The sequence below is a fragment of the Alligator sinensis genome, unplaced genomic scaffold, assembly GCF_000455745.1.
Source record: "Alligator sinensis unplaced genomic scaffold, ASM45574v1 scaffold365_1, whole genome shotgun sequence".
NCBI classification, from domain to species: Eukaryota; Metazoa; Chordata; order Crocodylia; family Alligatoridae; genus Alligator; species Alligator sinensis.
Genome location: NW_005842356.1, coordinates 1,339,448 through 1,348,638, shown reverse-complemented (window position 1 = coordinate 1,348,638; position 9,191 = coordinate 1,339,448).

The following is a 9,191-nucleotide window of genomic DNA, read 5'->3' as shown; positions in this document are numbered from 1 at the left end:
GGGAAAGTGCAGAAGGCAAAAGCAGAAGCACTTGTTGCACAGGAACAGGGAGGCTGATCTGGGAAACGGTATGAAAGCATACACAAAGCAGAGTGGGAAAAAGAAGGTAAAGGGCACCCGGGAAAAAGAATATAGAGGAGTCAGAGATAGAGAAGTAGGATAAAATGGCAGAATAATGCAGGCATAGGAAGAGCTGTGAAGGGTCTTAATACTAAGTACATAAAGAAAGAAGAACTCAAGTTCAGCCCAAAGAAACAGAAGAAAGTAGCAGAGGCGTTTTAATTGTGGGTGCTGGGGCAGTGGTGTCAGAGAAAGAATGCAAAGCAGGATGGCATCTTAGGACACCTATACATGTGCCGGATGTCTGATGTATGCTAATTAGTGAGTTTCAGTAGCCTCCGCGTCACATCTATTCAGTGTCTCCATACTTCAAAATGGTAGCGGGGGCGCTTTAATGGAAGCTTGTCAAACAAGCTTTAGTTAAAGCACCCTGGCCACTATTTTGAAGCACAGGACACTGAATACCCATGATGCTGTGGGTGCTTTAATTAGACCGGATCTCAGAGACTAACAGTTCAGAGAGGCATTAGCTTTCATATCATAAAGGACAGTTCATCAGATGCTGGCATATGCTGTTGCCTGCAAAAGCTTGTGCCTCTATAAACCATTTAGTCTCTAAGGGTAAAAACAGATATTGACTAATGTCACATTTGTGCAACCATAACAATTTTTATGGTGGCAAAAATAGCAAGCAAACAAATACCCCTACTCTTTGTATTGCCACATCTGTGAGTGTGACAAAAGGTAGTGTTAAACATTGCTGCTTTATTGCAGCAGAAGTTTATTTGCTCTGAGGTGGGAGAGTGCATGCAGCCCAGAGCCACCTCAGGGCAGGTGCTCCACAAGCTTGAGGAGCCCAATCCAGGGCACCCCAGGGATTTTCAGGGAGGATATGGCCCCTCAAGCCCTGGGAAGACCTGCCCAGCATTTCCCACTTCCCAGCATACCCCAGGAAATCTCAGGATGCTTAACCAGGGAAGGTCAGAGTTCCCAAGCCCAGTTGGAGATGCAGTTCAGTCTATGGGGGGACTGCCCCCCAACCCCAGGGAAACCCCAGCTGGGGTGTGGGGCCAGGGAGGTGGGGTAAGTACCCCTCCTCCGGCTCAAATTTACTGCTGGATACAACTATGGACTACAAATCCCAGCGGCACCTGGAAGCAGGAAGAGGAAGTGATGAACAACCCAGCAGAGTCCTGCTGCTGTAATTCTAGACTGCAAATCCCAGAGACCTTGGGGACAGCAGGAAAAGGAAGTGACACAGCCACAGAGCCCTGCTCTAGCACCCCTCGGCTTCTGGCCTGAGCCACAGCGGGAACAGTATGTGGCTGCATTTTCTGAATCAAAAATCAGAAGTTTATTCACATCTGTTTCACTTTAATCTGTGCAGTTTAGACTAACCTGCAAAGACTGAATCAATGCAGCCTTGGGCTTTTTGACTGCCTGTACTTAGCAAATGAGGTTAGTGAAGTCCCAGCATCTTCACTCCTCTTGAGCAGGTCCATTTCTAACCTCTACAGGCAGTGCTGCTGAAGCTGGTTATAAAACTTTATACTAGCACTCACTGCTGCTCCACCATTTTCCCCCATAGTGCCATCTCTGCGCCTATCCATCTTGAGGTACCATTACCATCTCACACAGCTATAATGTTTTCATTTTGAAAGTGCCAAATAATGCTTAGCCATGCTTAACTCACCTCTGCTCCTATTCTCTTCAGCATTAATGAAGAGCCATTTCTAGGAGTGTTGCTGTCTCTTGCTTCTGTTATGACTTTAGTGCTGGGCAAAATGGGGCCTCTGCTTGAGTACTCAGCTCTTTTACTCCACAGAATTTCAAGTAGACTTTTTGCCTTGCTGACTAATCAGTGCCCAAGCTCCACACGCAGCAAAACAAGTTATGGTGAACCTTCTCACTCAGGGTATGTTAAGCGTACTGTTCCTGCTCTTTTGTCTCGCATTAAGGATAGCAACATTCTGTTGCTTCTAATAGCCAGAATTTAAATGTATTATAATCAAAACAACCAAAACGTTCATACTGGCCTGATGGCTGTTAGCAATGCAAAGAAGGCATGGCTCATACTTCCTTCTCTGGCTCCCATGCAGATGACAATAGAGAGTTCCTTTCCTTCTTCAGACTACAGGGCTATTAAACTTTTCAGATAGGCTGAAAGGATATATGAGTAAGGGTGTGAGGTGTGGGAGAGTTTTCAGTACGACGGAGATGTTAAGGCGAGAGGTACCTACCCTTTGTCAAGTCCCTTTAATGATTTAACAGGAATTGAAAAAGGAGTGTAAACAACTTTTGTTCCTTAAGAACAAGAAAAAATAATGATGATAAGTATTTTACTGATAATTGTCTGTAAAAGGGGATTCTATATAATTAGGAAATGTAGTTGTCTATGAAGACTAATGTGCCAGTTTATGTGGCTGCTCAGTATTGGTTATGATCTATAAATCCCAAGCATACCAGCATACTTCCCTGGATCATACTGCTACAGTTGTGGTCGGTAGAAGCACTGAAAATGGATAAAAAATGAAACAGCAGCTGGCAGGGCATTCTGGGGTTTTGTGGTAGACATCTGTTTCTTGCATAGACATCTGTTTTTAAAAATTCTTTACATTGAAATAAATAGGTCGTATGTGCCAAGATCCCAGTTTATGTGAAGGCCCTGCTGCCTTAGGCCTGGACTGGTCTGCTAGACCAGGCAAGGTTTAAGAGGAAAGGGGGAAAAAGTATAATAGTATATTTCCTAATCCTTTTAAGTCTTGAAGGACTGTACAAATGATTAAGGAGTTAAAGAGATGAAGGAAAACAACACTCCTGGGGGTTTATGCATGCTTATACTCTGAGAGCACTTGTTCTTAATTACTCTAGGTAGGATCTAACTTTGATGCTCTTATAGCAGTTTATGTAATCTCAAACCATCAAGAATCTCCCACCTCAGCCAGAACAAGTGTTTAACTGTTCAGAGCTTGAAAGTATCTTTCCCAATTTCCCCTAGTATGAAAACTCATTTTAGTCTCAAGTTACTAAAACAAAAAAAAGAGTCAATGCTCAGTTCAGTTTGTGCCTGGTCTGGAAGTTAGTGAATAAATCATGTCTTGATCTTTTTTTGAGCCAATGTGCACATCAGGTACAATCCTTGCTTTTTCCCAGTATAACATACACCAAAGGTGCAACTGTGAATTATGCATTCCCATGGCCTTCACAGGGTCTTACATGGATATTGGTTAGAGCCAAACATGGAAGTGTAGTTCTCCATATGAATCCCAGGGTTGGCCAAATTTCTAAAAAGGGCCAAACCTAAATCTCTAAATAGGACACCCGTAAACTTCAGAAATATTCAGATGTGGACATAACAGAATTTCTCAGCACTCATCAGGAACATTGAACTTTATGTTCCTTCTTCTTTATTATTTGGAAAAGCTCTCTTGGTATACCAGGTGTAAACACTAGAAATGAACTTGCTGAGCTAGAGGCAGAAGTAGAGAATCTGCAGAGCATGCCTTCTGCAGCTGTCATTGTGACAGATGAATTTACAATATGTAATAATGAATAACTACTTCATAAATAACTTTTGTAGGAGATCAGACAGAGAAGGCCCAGCACAGGTCTACTGGCAAGTTCACAGCACACTAAATGCTAAGTTAAAGGAAACACAACAATGTTATCTAAAATGCACAAAGGTCATGAACTGATACGGATAATGCCAAATAGATTATGTAAATAATCTTACGAAGATGTTATTAGAGGCCAAATGTTTTTGCCCAGGCAATGAAACGTGAGACAGAATTGTTCTGCTTTTTCCTTTCAATTGCATTATAATGGAAACTACTTTTGATTTCCCCTACCCCAATCCTCCCTCAGCACAAACAGAAGTATCATCCAGATTTCTTTTAGAGAGACAAAGAAGCCTGTGAATAGTGGTAACAGCTGCAACACGACACTTCAAATATTTGCAAAACTTGAAAAACCCAGAGACTGCTACCCAAGATACACACAAGACAGGGCAGGGTAGCACCTTGGAGACTAACTGGTTCATACGTTTTAATAGCATTTAATAAAGCAGGCTTTCACAAAAGCTAATGCCTCTCTGAAGCAGTTAGTCTCTAAAGGCACATGCACACATGCAAGCACATGCGCTTGCAGCAGCTCAAATAGGAGTGGCACAAATTTGAGCCGGGGATTTTCGCCTCAGCACATGTGCCCAGACTTCATGCACTTTGGTGTGGGGCAAGTTGCACCAATTGGGACAAAAAAACCCTGCTCAGCTCCTCTTGGATCTACAGCCAGGGGGAGGTAGAGCCTGAGGCCAGCTGGCCCCAGCAGTATAAAAACCTGCCCTGGTGAGCAGCTCAGGGCTACTTGCCCTTAGGATTTTCTGAGGCCCAGCCAGTTGGTATCTGGGGACACTACCCCTTGTGCCATCTGGACTGCTGAAGCAGCCCTAACCTGGAGTGCCCCTGCATCCTCAGCCCCCTGCAGAAGTCTGGCAGTGGGGGCTGCTTGCTGCCACCTGCAACAGCATCTGCCCCCTTCGACCCCTACGAGGAGAGACTGAGGGACCTGAACCTGTTCAGCCTCAGCAAGAGGAGGTTGAGGGGGGACCTGGTGGCTGCCTACAAACTCATCAGAGGAGATCAACAGCAAATAGGTAGAGCCCTTTTCTCCCCAGCACCACCTGGGGTGACAAGGAACAATGGTAATAAGCTGACGGAGAATAGGTTTAGGTGAGAGATTAGAAGGCAATATTTTACAGTTAGGGTGGCCAAAATCTGGAACCAACTTCCCAGGGAAGTGGTTCTCGCCCCTACCTTGGGCAAATTCAAGAGGAGGTTGGATGATCACCTGTCTGAGGTCTTGTGAACCCAGCATTCAGGGGGGGGTTTTGTGAACCCCAGCTTTCTTCCCTGCCTGTGGCAGGGGGTCAGGCTAGATGATCTGTTCAGGTCTCTCCTGACCCTAGCTACTATGATACTATGACCGGCGGCCCCAAGGCTGTGCCCCTGCCAGACCTGGATGGGTTACCCCCACTCTGCCATCTGGGCAGCTATTGCCCGGAAGATGTGCTCCTTCTGGTGGCCCACTTTGAACTGTCAAAGCATGTCCTTTTGACCCCAAATGGCAAAGAGGTCGGCCACCTCATCTGCCCTCCAGCTGGGCCTCCAGTGCTGACCCTGGACAAGCTCCTGTGCACAGGGCTTGCCACTTCTCTCAGCAGCAGAGATCCTGGTGTTCCCTGTTTATGAACTGCAAATACTCTAATAAGAAACCCAGATTCTCTCATTAAAATACCCAGACTAGTGTTCTTCCGCTATTAAAAAGAATTGATATATTTGGGCAATGTTGGGCAATATTTTATGGATATATTTACAAGTGTAAAGCAATTTGGGGGGAAGTGCTATGGGGGTCAGGTTTGTAGGAGCTCTGGGGCTTGTGTGTGGGTTTGGGGTTTGTGACTGGGTAAGTAGGTGAGGGGTTTGTGGATGTGGCTTGGGGATTGGGTGTTGGTGGATGGTGGAGTGGGGACTGTGTGGGGAGGACTGTTCAGGAGGGGTGGGTCCGCTGCCCCCCACAGAGTACAGCCTCCTGCACAGCACATCCCCAGGGCCCACAGCCTCTCCAACAGGGCACATCCCCAACCTGCATGGCGCACACATGCCCCCACAGAGCCCTCATGCACCCCCTCAGGGCCCCAGCCCCCCACCTCCCCAGGGCCCACAGCTCACCCCTGCAGCAGCAGTGTCTGTGGGGCACTCAGGGCCCGCTGCAGCCAGAGCTCCCAGCACAGCATGGCCCTGATTGCCTCAGAGCCAGTGCCACTTGTGCCGCCTGTTGTGGAACTGGCCTGGCTCAGTGTGGTGTGTGTGGGGCTGTGCGGTTTCAGGCAGCACTGAGGCCACTTGGACTGTCTCTGGAGGTCTGAGCCCTGGCTTGCCTCAGGCACAGTGGGGAACTGTGCCCTGTGCTGCTTCTTCCTGTGTTGTTTTTATTTGACACATCAAATTGTGAGCCCGTACTGCAAATATGCAGCATGGGAAACATTTTTTCATTCTTAGTGTGCCTCTTGCTTTAAGACATGTCTCTGGTTTGAGACACTGGAAAGGCATATGCATGCTTGTCTGGATGTGCCCTAAGGTGCTATCCTGCCTGCCTTCTGCCAGGCTTCAGACTACTATGGATAAATACCTGTCTCTAAAGATAGTGGGAGATGGTGATCAGGGCACTGCAAACACCAGCAGCTGAGAAGGATGGATAGGTCTTGTGCTATGCCTAAGTTTTGCTTGGGAGTTTCAGTTTCCCCCATTTGCCTTGGTAAATAGGTTGCTGATAAATATGGAGCTCGTTCCCCAGGAATATGCTTGTAGTAGAAATAACTGGCCCTATTTATTTTATGCGTATGCTGGTATAAAACCAGTGTAACTCCATTGACTTCATTAAAGTTACTGCTGATGCGAGATCAGAATTATGTTATTTGACTAGGCTAGTTATGCTATATGATTATAAAGTTTTCCCCACTTTAGAAAAAGGTATAGCCCCACTCTGTCAATTGCTATCCTTTCTATAACTGAATAAAAGCTGAATGTTTTTTTCCCTTCCTTTCCCCATCCATCAGCTCAGTGATGGGGCCAAACAAAGTCAGTTTTTATGATCTAGTATTCACCAAGTATTTGACCACAGCTCCTCAGCTTATATCTATGGCACCTGGTATTTCATGGTTTAGGTGATCTCCCATCCAAATACTATACAGGCCCATGACTACTTGGATTTCAAGAGCAGATGCATTTAATCTGGCACATCCAACTTTTGATAATGACTACTGTTTGTAATGCATGTTCTACTCCCTCTTGTCATATTTCTCATTTCTTGGTGAATACTGGCACAGCTACAGAAAAACATTTCTTGCCTGCCACTTAACTGGAAGGGGAATTATTACAATTGATTGCAGGTAAGGGAAGGGATTTTGAAAACAAGCTTAGAAGAAACACAACTGCTGCTCAATCTGTGGAATTTTTTTATTAACTTCCTGATGCTGGTGGTGCTTTGCTTCTGTTGTTAAGCAGAAGTCCTTCTAGCTTCCAACTTTGGGAAGGAAAACAATCTACAAGGGTTCCATTCATTTAAAAAAGAAACATCTGCTTGGACTATGGTGCAATGTATTGGCCAGGTTCAGCAGCAGGGTAACTGCAGCTGGTCAAATCTGCCCTGTCCAGTGCATGTCCCAAAGGCCAAAACAAATTAGTGTTTTTCAATGGGTTCTTAAAAAAGGAAGATATGATTCAGATTAAGGAAACCATTACTTTGGCCACTTTCCTTCAGAATGGTGTTGAATTTCAAGAGCACTTGCCAGAATGACAATGCCTTTGAACTACAAAGGAGAAGAAACAGAAACAGACAAACTGTTTTTGCTTTTTCACAAGACATGGACTTTTAAGTGAATGCATCCAAAACCCAAGCTAGAAAATTAGCTGAGCATTTTGGCCCTAGAGCATCCTCATGGTCACCTGCTTTAGCACTGATGCCATTAAGTTCATAGCATTTTCTTCATGTAAAGTGGAACGGTTTCCACATTGATGAGGTGCCCAATGGCCTTTTTTCAAGAACTTCATGGTGTAAATAAAATGCATGTAAAAATGCACACATGGATTTTATTTAATGACAAAGCAGTGGACATTAAAATGCCCATAGGTCTATAGAACTACTTTACCAGTGTGTGCCTCAAGATTTACAGTGGTGAAACTCCTGGGGAAAAACACCCAAAGGGAATAACAAAGAACGGCTTAGTTCATCTCTGTGTTATTCCAGTTTAACTCCATTGGTTCCCAAAGGGGTTGACCAGTGTAAAACTGAAGTTAAGCAGGGGCAAGTCAGGTGTTATCTAACTTAAATTCTCCTCTAGCATCTGCAAAAGACCATAGCAAGTCTGGTTGAACCTATGAAGCTTAGATATGGCTTAGATAAAGCTCTTTGAATGAGTATAAGGGGCATTTTAAATTTCCCTGATCAAAAAAATCTCCATTTCTCTGTTATGCACTGGTTATCAGCTGGTAGGAGTGCATACAAAGTGGGTGCAGTGACACATGTGTATTCCCCCTTTTAACTGGCAATGCCATAGAAACAACAGTTGAGGACTTTAAAACCCCACATCAGATAAGAAGTTCCCTCTCTCCCTTTTCCTCTATGCTCAGTGGAACTTCCTGTCCCCTCCCCTTTCCACCTCTCCCTGACCCACTGCAGCTGTCTCAGGCAGCCCCAGAGCTGACCACTCTAGCCAGGCTCTGAAAGGAACTGGGCTCAGATAAGGACAGAGCAGTGGCAAGAAGGTTCCTTCTCCTTGCCAGGTGCCTCTAGGTGTTCTGGGTCAGCTTGGGAGCAGGCACAAGGAAAGGGAACCCACCTGCTACTGCTGCTGCCACCACTACTGTATCTGGATGAGCCAGGCTTCACATGCCGCCTGGCTGGAGTAGGACAGGAACCAGGAGCCTCCCCGACTATGTCAGGTGGGGACAGTGGTGGGGGGGAATAGCAAGAGAGGGAGGGAGAGGGGAGATGCCACTGAGCAGAGAAAGGAAAGGAAGGGGGGAGAAGATTGTTACCTGATTGAGGGACTTAAAGACTACAGCTTCTGCTCCCATGGTATGGTCTGCCTGGCAGGGAAGAGGAGGCTGAGGATGGGGCGGTGCAGCTATCCTGCAGCACAAAGTCGCTGCTCCTGCACTCTCCTTTACAAAAGTCTGGATCTGCCTTCATCTGCTGGGCTAGTACCTAGCATCCAAAACAGAGCTGCATTTTCTATGGTACACACATGTTTTATAAGGTGTTGGGGACCCAGGATGGAAGAAAAATGTATTACTGAGTGCATAACACTTTTCTAAAACTTGCCATAAGAAGAACTCACTTTTAGAGAGTAAAATCAAACATTTCTTACACTGTCATCTAGTATAAAATTGGATTGTGCTGTGTAAAGTTCCAAGAACTGTCCCTGTTTCTTCCCTATATATGTAACACTAGCATATTATAGCAGGCCTGCCATATAGGGCTCCTTCCCACCCAGATGTAGTGTTCCATAATAGTTTGACACCAGATGTAAACCTAAGAATACTAAAAACAAGCTCCTTCTTCCTGACCTGTAA